Source organism: Sturnus vulgaris, chromosome 1 (assembly GCF_052056855.1).
Source record: "Sturnus vulgaris isolate bStuVul1 chromosome 1, bStuVul1.hap1, whole genome shotgun sequence".
NCBI lineage: Eukaryota > Metazoa > Chordata > Aves > Passeriformes > Sturnidae > Sturnus > Sturnus vulgaris.
The window spans coordinates 142,076,032-142,090,977 of record NC_142243.1 but is presented as its reverse complement, the minus strand read 5'-3'; positions in this window follow the sequence as shown (position 1 = coordinate 142,090,977).

Below are 14,946 nucleotides of genomic sequence, written 5' to 3'. Positions count from 1 at the left end.
TTACTGGTGAATAATTTGTCTGGGAAGGATGATTTTATTATACAGAGAGTCAGACAGTAAACACCTTGGAGAGAATTTGAATGTAAGGGTATAAAATTGATTTCCTTTCCCACAGAGAAATAACTTCGTAAGTATAAAGATATTAGATGTACACTTCGTGTCAAAATAAGTACAGCCATACCAGAGGAGGGAAGGAGGGGTTAAGCAGTTCATTTGCTAGATTAGTATATCCTGAACAAAATTTCCCTTCGTCTCCAGGTGTTTATGGATTTACGATTTACAAAGAATGATATTAATATTTGAATGTCTGTTGGAGATGAAAGAGAATGAGCAGAACAGGTGTGAAAGGGAAGGGCTGAGCCCTTCTGAGACTTCCACATTGCAGGAATGACATTCTGCTGATGAGGGAAAAGTACTCAGCACGTCAATGAAAGTTTTTAGCAACCAAAGGCACCCCAGTGAAGGGGTAGGCAAATAAACTAGATGAGGATTACAGTAATGGACATAAACGCTAGCTGGTTGTTTAATGGAGTTTCATGCAATTATCAGAGTAATCCTTTCTTCCCTCTGTATTGGAGGAGATTTTGGATTTTGCTAAAAGCTAGGACACTGATTTTCCAAGTTCCTCTACTGCTCTCCAATTTTCTGAATAAAGAAGTTTTTTTTGAGGACTAAGGACACAGAAAACATCATTGGGCTGGAATTGAGTCACAAAATCAGTCTTGTCAAAATCCGTATCCCTGCCAGGCAGGTGAAGCATTGCACTGGAGACCAATCTCCTGGAGGGTCCTTGATGATTGCAAGGGCCCTGTTGAAGATGAGAAAGGGGATTTGGATGCATGTAAGAAAGGAAGGAGAAAGGAATAGAACGTGATCTGACTAAAATGAGCCTAGGTACGAGACACAAGTAAAGATGTCAAATAAATGGACTGGTGTGAAAAGGTAACAAAATTTCATCCCAACAGATTAAGGCAGGAAGTCTATGGCAAGCTTCACTAAAAACAAGAACTGCAGCCACATTTTTCTGAGTCACAAGGATCTGGGATACAAAGCTGAAAACATTAAGAACAGCACCATACTCTCAGCTGTCTCTTCCACTTCTGATTTTATTTCAGAACAGTTGTTCATGTAACTTATTTTCTTGAGAGGTAGGAGTTTAGCTTTCAAAAAAGCTGTTTAACTGCAAAATGTAGGAGACCAGATAATTGAATTTTCCAGTTTAGATTTGATCTAATTGTCTCAGTTAGTTATAATGTGAAATGGAAGAAATTTCCAGAAGACAAAAAGAAGCTTTTGTGCTAAAAGCAAACTCTGAAGACTTTTGTGGGCATTGTTATTTTGAGGAAAGAATAAAAAATAATCTACAGGAAATGTTTTTTTAGAATGAAAAGGTAGAGACTGCAGTTTGCAAATAAAAGAAACTATGCAAGAACACTGGAGCCATAAGTCCATGAGTTATTGTATCTGGCATACTTTGTGATGCCCTTATTTTCCAAGGGGAGAAAGAGTAGCAGAGCTCTTCCTTTCATTTGCACCGCTCCAGTGAGGAACCTTAAGCTGTGGACTTTTTCAGAATAACACACATTTTCTACTGAGCAGACAGATTGCATGGGCAGAGCACTTCTGTCCATGTAGTTTATATGAGACTGGAATTTATTAGCACAGTGTTTTTAAAGTGCAATAAAATGCAGCACTCACATCTCTCTGGGGATCTGTATTATGTAGAGTGTTGTGACTTGAAAAGAAGAAGTGCTGTCATATTGTGCTTTACCACCCAACTTGCAGGAGCAAGCATGGTTAGGTATTTAAAGAAAATACATTGGTATTTTCAGCAGGGCTGAAAAAGAGTTCTTCCACACTAAGGCAGTGAACCATCTGCCTAAAAAGCTTGACATTCCCCAGCCAAGTGGCAAAAGTTCTCTTCTCTAAAAGTTCAGGGAAGAAGGAAATAACACAGGCAACTCCTCTCTATTAGCAGCACTTAAGCTACCCAAAGGTAGATTGTGCAGTGCCTGTTGAATGAGAACTCTCCTGGAGTTTCTTTCCCACTTCAAGGGTTTATTATCTGAATGGCTTGCCCTGACCAGCTGCTAGGTGTGCTGCTGGAAGCCATATCACACTGCTGGCCTCTCAGTCAGTCCCTGGGGCTCTGTGACAAACTGATGGCATATTCCTCCTCTCCCCCACATCAGAAGGGAATCTCCTTGAATATAATCCCCATGTGCAAAAACGTAGTTGAGGTTTAAGAACCACTTTAGACTTCAGTGGTGTTGTGCCTACTGGAATGACATTCATGTGCTGGAGAATTCTTTAGGACATGCACAATTTATCTGCCCTGGATGACTCAGTATTGGACTCAAGGCTGGGCTTTCAAAGTGTTGTGGTGACTTTGCCTTCAGTTCTACCTTTCTGGTTTTAGCTTTACCTGAATAGAAGTAAACTATTATTAAGAAAAGAAAAATTGTGTTTAGAGAATTCTAGTCTAAAGAATTTCAATGAGTATAAAATATAGGGATGCTATTTGGAGAAAATCTATTTGTGAGCCAGTTCTTCCACTGTAATTGCCCTTAAATAGGTAAAACTTACTGTTGCAGGTTCTGTTTGGAGATGAAAAACTATTTTTGTTCAGAAGCAGAACAGTTTCTTCATCTTTTTTCATTTTTCCATTATAAGTATTGAGGTAGTTAGTTCAACTGTTTCTCTTTTTGAAGATTGAATAGTTTCATTTTTTACAGTTTTACTAGTGTGACATTCTAATATAAATACATACATACACACACACACACATATATATATGCACTTATATATACACCTATATGTATTAGTGGCTGACCTTGATGAAATTAAGCTGAAACCAAGAGATTTTTCAGGTTTGCTTTGCTTCAGCTGTGTTTGCTTTGGTAGTTTTGGCTTTATTTTTTGATGAAGATGCTAAAGAAATAAGATAATGGCTTATTTACTTATTAAAGTCTTAGGAGAAGAAATGAACTTTCTTCTCATTTACCTCCTCCCCGAGAAAGCGAATATTCCTATATAAACTTCTCAGCAGGAAAGCATTCAGAAACTCTGTCCTGGACCTTTGTTTTATTTGTTAAGGAACCCTGAAGATTTCATTTAACTTCATCTCTGTCTTGCTTCCTACCCTTCTCCCCCTCACGTGTTTCACTGAGTTGCCCAAGTTGAGAGTACCTACCAGAATGCAGTGTATATCCAGCATATATTATTGTCCTAATTAGTGTATTCTTGCTTCTTTCTTTAGCAAATATCGGTCAGAAAAAAGGCACAAGTTTTCTTTCCTTGGTGACTCCATGACTGTTTCTGTGCCACTATAGACTGTGATTCAAGATCCATGACAATTTAGCTGTGGCAGCTGAAGAAAAGGTGTTCATATGTGCCCACATCAGTTTGTCCTCTCAACGTGTTGAGCCCTAATAGCTGAAGTCACAGGAGATCAAGAAATCCAGTGCCTTTAATGGTGACCCACGTTAGTGTGCATGCACTGTAGGGGAATTCCAGAAATCCTTCTTTTGCAAGGATTTGCATTAGGATTCTAGTTTTGTTGCACGCAGTCATGATGGAGACAGTTGTTTTTCTGTGCTTACATCCCTGTGTGTCTTGGAGAGCACAGAACACCAAAGCAAAGTGTTTTACACAAATTCCTTCTCCTGTCTCTGTCAGCTCCAGAAGATGAGCAGGTATGTGGATATTTCCCCACTACACTGCAAGCCCGACCATCCAGTCAAGCTGTTGTCAGTTTTCAATCTCCTATAAAGTGTCAAGAGCTGGGTATCATAAGATACTGGATATGAAGGGCAATGGCTGTTTAAGTTTTATCTTCTTAAATTCATCTTAGTTATCCCTACTGAGGTAGAGCAGCCAAATAAATGAATAATGTTACAGTGTCAGCACACCAAGATTTTTGTGCTCAGTTGAACTCAGTTAGATCTTTTAATTGTCATCGACATGGTATGTAACAACATCCATTCAGGGATGAATGAGTAGGTGTCAATAGTTTCAATATTCTATTAACATATTAAGCTATTAATTATATAATCAGAACACACACACATACACGCAACACCCAAACCCATAACCGTAAAAACTGTACAGTTAGGATGTAAGCACGTGAGGAAGCAAAAATAAAGATAAGAATTCAGCTGTAGTGCAAAGTTGTCCACAAGGAAGCAAAATCTTAATACATGAAGCATCAGACAACCTTAATAGTATGTGGCTTCACCAGCTGCTCCTTTAATTACAGCATGGAATTTAGCATACATTAATTGTAAGGTTTTATCATCTAACCAGAGAAATAGAAAACACTATGGACATGACTATATTTATACAGAATCAAAAATGAAATTGTCTCAAACTTATTTAACCTCCCTTTTCTGCCAACAGCAACAATAACAGAAAATCATCTGTGTCCTGAGGTTAAATACTCAGTCTTTCAGCCTGAAATGTGAATGTTTTGGCAGTGCTGAAAGTCTATTAAAGGAGAAGTTTTGTTTGAGATTGTTTTGGAACCAAAGCTATTTGGAGCTCTATTAGACCTCATTATAATGGAGGAGGGCGTGGGCAGATGTTCAAAAGCAACAAGGTTGCCACATCTTACCAGGGTATGGCTCATCAGCTGAGCAATGGTAACTGGCCAGTTGCACAAACTTACCCTCCCTGGTTGTAAAGTAAAACCTAATAGCTTAACTAATGAGTCATTAAACCGAAGTAACTCCATGCTTTTGCTTGTATGCCCACAATCAGACTGCATTGGAGCTCAAGTTTTAGTGCCAGGCACTATGGGTAAGTTTTGAAGCGATTTTGGAGTGATTTAGCACCTGAAGTCGCATTTACAAAGGTGGCAGGGGGGTTTCAGGAGCTCAGAGGCTTAGCTCCCCTGTGTCTAGCACCCACACACACATGTTTGAAGAGAGTCTTTCTCAAGAGGGAGCTCAAGTCACTCAGGCCAGGAGGAAAGTGATGAGAAAAAGCCTTGAGGTTTCTTGCAGGGAAGGGAAGAAGTGGAGGAAGTGACGCAGAGGATCCTGACCAGCTTCTGTGGCTGGTGAACTTTGTGGAAAGACCTGGGGAGTCTCCAGTTTCTTATTCAAGGAAGAAATTCACCCAGCATTTCCCCTGCTTTGTTATACCACAGCTTGGTTTCTAAATCATTCAGACACTTTGGAAAATGCTGTCCTAAATGTCCACTCCTACTCATTAAAATCAGTGGGTATCAAAGATTTTTGGTGGGAATGGCAGAGGGCCCTTACGAAGTTGCACTCCCCTTGCTTGTGACACGAACAGAGCCTGTTGTGTGAATGTGGTGTTGTGTTCATTCCAGGGCCATCTATTATTCTCTGGGTAACAGAAAATGCCATTTATTTCCATTTATGCAGACCATAAATCAACATGATATTAGCAGCATGTGATCTAATGCTGCACAGTGTGCATCAGCATGAGAAGAACAAATCTGTTCAAAGTTCTGGAACACTTAAATGTCCCTTTTTCACTCCCTTTTTCTCCTTCCCATTGTTTTAAAACCATTTAAATAAGACCTTCTACAATCATTACAGGGTGGGCTTTTTCTCTCTGGGGAAGAACAAGCTTTGCTGGAAACTGCTCTCTTCTAGTTTGCAGGGGAGGAAGCTTTTTAACATCTTTCTGGTTTTCTATTATCAGGAGAACAAGCATGTTGCAAATCAACCTCCCAGATGTGCAAAAAAGGATGACATTTATTAACAAATCACTGCATCCAGATTGGGAGGTTTTCAGTTATATCCTGGTTTTAATACTGTGAATCTGTGTTACAAAACAGGAGAGAATAATATCTCATCCTTGTTGTCATTCATAGATTACTAGTTGCTGTTGCTTAAAGAGACATGTATTTGAATGTCAATGAGATAAAGGAGAGAAAATGAGCACCTTTGTGAGATGACATAGTGCCTGCTTCAGGTTAGACCTACCCAATGGCTCTGGTGAACCAGATTGCTACTGCCATCCTAAAATTAGCAGGTGGAGGTGCAGGATGATTTGAAAGTTCACTAATTCCAAATGGGTGTGAGCTCAGATGTAGCTGGTACTAGAAGGGCTAAGACCAGGCCAATGTTCAGGACTGAGCCTCTCCTTCCTTTACTGCTCCTGGAACCACATAAGCCTGGCTGGGTTTGTGCCTTTCTACCTGGGTAGAGAGTTCTGAAAGGAAACAAAACTCATGTCTTGACTTAATGCTGGAAATCTCATTAAGAGTTTTGAAGGAAATCTACTTAAAACATTAATTGAAGTATAAGGAGGTGCTTAGTGCACACCCAGTAGATGGGGAGTTGTACAGCAGAGGGGCTATGGGGAGGAAAGAACCATGGAGTTTTGTAGGTGTCTGCATAGGCAGAGTATCATAGTGCATGTAATTCTCTTTCCATGGCATGGAGAGGTAGAACAGTGCTATCAGTTTGAAAATTGACCTACACAATGGAAATGTTGTGACACACTTAAGGGTTAAAAAAAAGACTGTCAGAAGGGCTGAACTGGAAGCTCCTCAATTCTCTCAGTGTAGCTTATCACTTGACTGCTCTTCATTTCTAGATGACATGGGTAATGCTAGACTCTTTTCTTGCAGCATCCATGTACTTGACAACATCATTTTGTCAAATGAGGTTAAAACATGTTTTTTGACTGCTTTCAGGTATATGATGATGCTGAAGAGGTTATGGAGTCTCCCTCACTGGGGATATTTAAAAACTGTCTAAAAGCTGTCATGGTTTAGGAACAGTATTCTCCAATTTAGTCTTCCCACTGAAACCACTCCGAGCCATGCACTGCTTACTTGTTCCCTCCTTTCACCACGTCTTCCCTGCAGTGGGATGAAAAGGAGAATTGGAGGCACAAAGGGTAAGGATTATGGGTTGAAGTAAGGGCAATTTACTGGAAACAGCAATGAGATAAGAAAAACAGTAGGAGCAGCAATAATGAGAGAGGGTACAAGAAAAGAAATGTCATTGCTCACTGTGGAAACCCCAAGCAATAGAAAATACCCAACCACTCCCTCTGCCATGCTACCCCACTGCTCCCAGCTCAGATCCAGCATTATCCAACCACTCCCTCTGGCTCAGAACTGGTGTTACCCAGCAGGTCTATCCAGCTGGGAAACAGGGCCACCTCACCACTCCCTCTGCCACGCTTACTTGACTGGAAGGAACCCTTTCTCCTCAGAAAAGACTCCATCCCACCCTTGGGAAATGACATGAGGTGGTATAGGAAAACCTCTAGGTTCTGGCCATGCCCCTTCTGGCTACTGCAAAAGTTGACCCTGCCCTATCTGGAGTCAGGATAAAAGCAAACCTGAGCAATGTGCTCTAGGATGACCCTGCTTGAGCAGGGAGATTGGACCAGATGACCCACTATGGTCCTTTAAACACCGTGTGATTGTGGGCTAGTTAAGTATTTCATAATGGATAAGAGTGGTTTTATTATTGATCTTTATGTGAGCTTGAGAGTGCCAGTTAGTAAAATGTCCTGATGTACCAAGACCTGTACACATGATGAGGTATCTTACCAAATATACAAATGTATAAATTTATCACAGTCCCTAAATACACTTCCTGAATCTCCCTGAAATGCACTTTATCAAGACAAACTAAAAGGACTTCTTTTGTCCTCTAATTCTGTCTAATAAAATCCACTTTATTTCTCTGGTAGTGCTCTCTATTTCAATCTCCAGCATTCTTTAATATTCACAGCAGGGTAAGGGGTTCATATGGTTGTTTCAGCTAATTGGTACTGCAATAAAAGAATATGAAACATAAAAAGATCCTGGAGGAGAATGTTATAAAAAGCATCAGGGCAAAGTGTCTAAATGGGCATGTCTGGTATAGAGCACCTGTAGCCTTTAATTTAGAGCCTCTCCAGTTCCTCTGAGGTGCTCCTGGGAGAGATTTAAAACATCCTCATCACACTTGGCTGTGGGCAACTTTTCCTCCTTGTACTTTGTGCACATCAAATGCAGCTAAACAGATACTCAATGATTTTATGAGATACATGGTGAAGGAGGAGGTCCTGAGTTTGCACCTTGCTCTTCTTTCATGATTAGAAAAGATTTTCTCAACTGATCTCACAGGGAAAAAAAGGCACTGCAAATCTTGGTGCTAATTTAGTTTTGTATCTGTTTGCTGTGTGTTTCTGACAGGCACAGAAGAGGCTACAACAGTAAGAGGGCTGACAAAAACCAGTCAGTTCTTCATGCTTCTTTATCCTTGCTAATGTTTGGCTGCCAAATAGACATAAGCCTTTTCCTGATATTTCCAAGCACAGAAATCTTGTCTGGCAAAAGTTTGAGAATTCTAGAAATTTATCTGTGATTTTCTTGGGTACTGTTTGGCCATGCAAGTCATGCATGGTGAGTCTGACACGCACTGATCTCATGGCATGTGGTCACATACTTTTGTCTAGAAATTTTGTACATAACTAGACTGGGGAGAGCACCAAATCATGATTTTTTTAAATCTTCCTTCTAGTGGTGTTTCCACAGTGACCTGAAGTACACTGGAAGCTGAGCTAATCATGGTAGGCTTCTTTGAGCCACAGTGGCTGGGTGGCACAGCTGAGGTCCACAAGTAAAACAGAGCCTTTAACCCTGGCAGTCACGAACTGTCAAAAAACCATCTAATCTAAATGTTCACTATTACTGTTATAAACGGTGAAAATATTGAAAACATAGAGAGAAGAGCAGTATCACCTTTCTCTGGGTTGAAAAATTAAAATCTTGTCTCTCAGTTCTATGTTGACTTTTTTTTAAAGTAATTTGATCTTCCAGTTGGAAAAAATATGTGTTTTGTAATAGTAAACTTACTTGTCACTTTTGAGAATTTCTAAATGAAAGTGATGCCAGCAAGCTTAGCTACAGGTGGTGCAACTGTCTGTGCCTACTCATTTCTCATTTGCATAATTTGTTTCTCTCTCTTTTACTAAAAAGCAGATATGTTATGCCTGCATTGACTTGGAGAATAGTAAAAAAAAAAATTAATAAATTAGTCTGGTAGTCTGGATTACTGAGATCTATTTTCAATCTGTTTTCAGTTAACACTTTAAGGAATACCCAACCTGAAACACGCACCAGTTTGCTGATTGGCTCTCTTATAGTTTGGATTTAAACATATATGTCTCATTTTCTTATCAGAAGAATGCGGATTAGAATATTTGAGGCATGTATTACACATTTGCAAGGTGTTTTGATCTGCATTTGTAATGAGGGGAATAGGAAGAGCTAATGGCAGCTGAATAATCACCTCAGAGTCTCGAGATGACTCGCACTGCTGCTTCTCTGCAGCTCTTGCTGCTCTCCCCAAAGGACAGGAATGAATCAGCTCTGGGAGGATCTGAACCATGTTTTCTGTGACAAAGCCTGTATTTCCCATCATGTTACTACACTGAAACAAAATGACCTCTCAAAAGCTGCCTCGAATGCATTCTCGCTCCTTACAGGTGCAAGCATGGGGATAGGGCCTGTTCAGGAAATGGTAAGAGAAATAAGGTTGCTTGTGTGGGTGGTAAACAAGGACAGGTAGCAATACGTTTTATACCTGTGGAGCTGGACCATGCAGTTTTCTCTCCTGGGATATTTTTCAGCCTAAAGATTGGGCAAACTCAGGAAAGACTGGATATTTATGTGGATGACAAGGGCATCCTGAGCTGCAGTAGAACCAGCATGTAAAGAACACAGGCTGGAGGTAATTCACCAGATAAAGCAATTTATAATGGTATTAAGGTTTTAAACTTCATGGGAATTGAGTTTTCTGTGTGTGCCAGGGATTTTCTCACATCTTGCAAAACAGAGCATTGACTTCTGTTTCGCATCATTACACTAGTCTGACAGTTGCTTCTACGGTTTCATACCTTTAAATTTTGGGGTTGGAGAAAGTAGTTTTACAGACACTCAAAAGAGCTCAGATACTAAAAAGCTTTTGTGTAGACATGGCAAACCTGTGACTTAAATAATGTGGTTGAAATTTGCAGTAGGCATCAGATATCTGTTGTGATCTGGCACACGGTTGCAGGGAAAGTGGGCAGAATGAGGTGTGGAGAAACAGTTGTGGAACAAAGAGGTTATTCCTGAGAGCAGCTTGACAGCTTTTCTGCTAAAGAAAATTGCTGATGTTAAAATCGAGTGGGAAACCTTATAAAATGGTAATAACTATGTCACTCTGTTGTCCATAAAAAGATACACGCACTGCTGTCATTAGGGACTTATCCTTTGTGTTCTTGAAATCTAAGACAAGCAGTGTATACCAATAGTAAATACTCCCATAATTTCTGATACAAGTTGCATGAAAATAGTTACATCTTTTCTTGAAATAAGCAAAACGTAGGGATGAACATGGCAGTTGGAACAAAACTGATTTTTACAGAACAATGAAAGAAAAACACTGCTTGAATAATGAAATCATTTTTGCTCTGTGAAGGAACCTCTTAACATTTAGGAATTCATTTGTTAAATATTTTATTAAACATTACCACTCAACAGAATTTAAACAGGCAAAGAAATAGATATAGTGTAGAATCTGAGAATATTATAATGAGTGGAGGTCTGGGAGGAGAAGGGGGTGGATGTGCGGTTGGTACTCCTTGTCTTCAGAAGAGGGAGGAAGGTGAGGGTGAGGCAGCCCTTGGGCTAGAAGCGTGAGTTTGGTGTGTGTTTGTGCCTAGAGGCAGAGCAAGGAGGTAGGCTTAACTCTGAAGAGCTGAAGGCTTGAGCTTCAAGAAGATGCAGTCTTCTTAAAGGAAGTTTTAACACTCAACCAGCCATAGTAAGACCTGAGGCACTGAGTGAGGTAGCACTGGAAAGTCTTTCAGCACATAGAGGAGAGGGACACCCTCATCTTAACCTCTCTTTGGGGTGTCCAAGTACCAAATATAATGACCAGCACATGCTTCATATTGCTTGTTGCTATAGTTTCTCCAGACTCTCTGAAACTAATTAGTAAGCTTAAACTTCACACAATCTCCAAACTCTCAGCTTTCCATACCTGTCACACAAATTGAGCTGTGAGTATCTTGACTCCTGTAGCTTGCCTTGCTGCACTGGGCCCAGCATGAAGCAGCTGTTCCTACCTTGCCAGTAATAAACCTCTTGAAGCTTGGGGTTCTCATTTGCTTCCCAATAATCAATAACTGCTGGGGAGCAGGGGAGCAGGGATGGGTTAGTGATAGCCATAAAAGTACTCTGAATTTCACTGGGACCATTAAAGATCCTCTGTCCAGAATTCCTGAAGATATTTCCAGAGCTGAAGAAGTACAAATGTGTGTTAAAGCCACCTCTGTTTTCTGTGATAGGAGTTTCTCTAGATGCTAATAAGAATCCATTTCTTAGCATGACCTATGAAAAGGTGCTTTTAAAAGGCAAGGAAATACAATAATGCAGGAAATACACAAGCTGTGATCATAATCTAGTTTCATTTTGCCTTTATGCATAACTGTTTCTCCTCCAGCTTAAAACTTTGGCATTTCCTAGTCGTGGACTTTGGAGCCAAACTTTGCTAGTATGAACCTATCTCTAGGTTGAGATATTTATGGTGATGTTGAAATCTTACTGTACTAGTGAATGAACGGTAGCATATTTTGCAGAAATAATGAAATCTCAGCAACATGAGACCTCAATAAAGCACATTGTTGCTAAATCTTTGCTGACTGCTGTTTTTATGTGTGAATTATAAGGTGTGTGGATAAGCAAAGTGCGAATTAATGAGGTTTTGCTGTGCTGAAATGAAACTGTGGTGGGACATGAGCTAAGAAATATGGTGTTACTTAGTATTTTGTATTCAAGAAATTATGTTTTTTGAGCAGCTGCCAGTCAGAGCATGGGTGGCTGCTCTGAGGGCATCTTTACAACCGTATTTTTGTATGTATATTCCTGGGGGAGATTTTTATCCATCAGTTTTATTTCCATTAACCAAAGAGAAGGTTGAACAATTTAAATCTCTATTAAGGCCTAAGAGGAATAGACCCATGAGCAGGAAGCTTTCAAGAAACCCTTATCTCTTTTCAAGAAGCCCTTATCTGTGTACTCAATTAAAGAGACTGTAGAGAGGACCTACTCCCTTTTCCACTTTCCTTCTGTGGTTTGTCATGGAGTGTCATTTCTGTTCCTCTCATTGAAGGCCAGTGGTGCTGTGGGGTGGGCAGGAATACCTTGTGTGACACAATCTGACCTGCTGCTTGCTTAGCACCACTTGAGCTGTCACTGAGATGCACTGCATTAGTTGGGCTGGAAGGTGGTGGGCAAGATCATGACCAAAATATACAGAGTTCTTGTCTGTGTGAGAGGTTGTGTGCAGGCCTCAGCCTCTGGATGGAAAAGCTTTTCCAGGTGAACACAGAGGTTTAGTAAGAAGTTATGGATGCTGCTGCATTCTTGTACAACTTGGAGGTGGATTTGCAGGATAGCTGTTTCCCTGCCTTCTTCTCCAGGCTTTTAGTGTTGCTGATGCTGACTGAGGTGTCTGATAGCTGCTGTGGTCAGCATCATCCCATCAGCTTGCTCCCGTGGGTAGAGAATTCAGAGGAAATTCAGGGCCAGGTCATGGACAGCTTGGTTATCCTACCTCAATCCCCGCTCTGTTCACTGTTTTGCCTTTCTCAGCCTCTCTTTATCTATGGCACAGCGAGTCATTGTGCTACTCTGCCAATCTTCCATTGCTGTCCTGACCACTTCAGCACCTGGTGACATCTGCCTGAGCTGGTGTGGAAGCTTGTAGTTTCATTTGGTGCAGAGGAGTTTGCATCCTACCAGCAATCGGCAGCTCCTTTCTTCCAGACTGTGTATGTGGAGTGAAACAGAGCCAGGACCAGAGTAGCTGAAGTGCATCGATGCTTGCTTAAATATGCTGGCTTAACTTATATTTACTTACTTGCTTCTTTACAGTGGGACAACATACCAGATTGGAATTTTAGGTGAAGTGGGGCTTGAAGCATGGGAGATGACATGAATGCTTCTGTAGAAGAACAAGGGCTGAAGGAACGTTCCTTCCCCAGGAGACCTTATGGAGGAACTGCTTTCTTGTTAAAAGTTTTCTGTCCTCACATTTTGCATAATTTCTCACAATATGCAGAACTGTAGAGGTTAGGCTTTAAAGGAGTCATATGATATTTTACATATGTATTTCTTTGGTTTGGACGTGAGCTGAGGGGCAGTGTGGCAAATGGCTGAGGAAGTGCTGACAACTCATCCATCCTGTACAAACGTCTCTGGGAAGATTAGTGATCATTAGTGGTGTAATTGCCATTTTGTGCTCTTCTCCTCTTCCCACAAAGTGCACATGCATGAACATGCTCTTCCACGATAAATCCTGTGAACTTCATTTGGAAAGTCATTTCTCTGAGTATTTCTGCCTGAGGTTTGTTGTTTTCTGTGGAAGCAAAAGGCTGGAGGAACCTTGGTTCAGGAGAGGTAATGGGACAGTGTGAATGCCCTGGCAGTGCATTGTTGTAAATGGGTAGCTGCACAGTTCAGCTGGCATATGTCTTTGCTGGAGTAAGCTTGCAAGCAGATCAGCTTGCATAAGATTTTACTGGAATAAATGTAATCTTTGAATAAATGCTGTCTTCTTTTTTTTTCCTTGCTTGTTCATATCATCTTCTCTATTGTTTTCTCAGCTGACAGTGGGGACCCAGTCCTCGGTTTCCTACGTAGTTTTCTGTTCTCCTGTGTAGATATGGTGCTACCTTCTAGGCAAGGCTATCTGGATTTAAGATAAACAGAAGACAAGATGTTTTTACCACTTAGTTAAGTTAGGCACAACCCAGTTTGTTGGTTGTGTTTGTCACAGCTTTTGAAGTTCAGCTGATTCTAGACAACATCCAAAACAATTCTTTACTTCAAAACTGAACTACATCTACTTCTATCAGAATGTGGCTTTTTCTCACTGCTGTGCTCTATTGCTACATTGATGAGTCCCACTTACTCTGTGTTGGGATTTTGGGTGAAGCTGTGCTGCTTGAAAGCAACACAGTTAGTGTGACTCGGCCAAAGTGAGGTCTGCTGAAAGGTGGTTTTTCCTACCCTATTTGTACACCACATTTCCTTCCCATCACATTCTGTTTCATGATGTGAACACTCTTTTTTTCCTAAGTTTATTCTGTGCACTAGATAGCTGACAGAGCATTTCACACACACTTTGGCTACCATCAGTCTGTACCCTCAGAAAACTGGCCAGATGCTGTAGCAGATTGAGCCCAAGACCATTCCTATGCTCTTCTGATCTGAACACCAAGCCAGTGTTTGAAGTACCAGGAACTTCTCGGGAAAGAAAATTACTCTTTTCCTCCTTAAAATTTCCTTCCTCAAACTATGAATGGGTTGGTACACAGCACATTCCTTTTTGCCATCCCTTGACAGGTCTTTTTCCTCAATGATACAAGTGCCCGTGTGGCAGAGTGTTCTCATTGTGGTACACTTACCCCGTAGTAGGTGGCACCCAAACAGGTAAAGATACATTTGACAGAGATCGCAGGACGAAACAGATGTGGTCTTGCAACATCCCAAAGCAATGAAATTGCTGCAAAGCTTGCCAGCCTGCCAGCACTAAATTACTTCCAAATAATTGCAGAGAACTGCAGCAGAAACAGTGAACTCCTCATACACTTTTCCTTCTCAAAGACCTCGGCTGACATGCCTTAGACAATGCTAATCAGGCATCAAAGGCATGAGCTAAAGCTGTAGAGCTTTACCAGGACCAGTGCTTTCAAACAAGCATGACTCACTTGTCAAGCATGGTTCTCAGCCTCTGGAAAATCCTTCTGAAGGAAGCAGAACCAACACCGCTTAGGAGACATTTAAAGTGTTCCCCAGAGACATTTAAAACTGGAATGGACAAAGCAGTAGAAAGTGTACTGCAGGGAACAGTCCTGCATTGGCATGGGGTTTTGGTCTAAATGACCTAATAGGTCTTTTTTGCCTCTAATTTC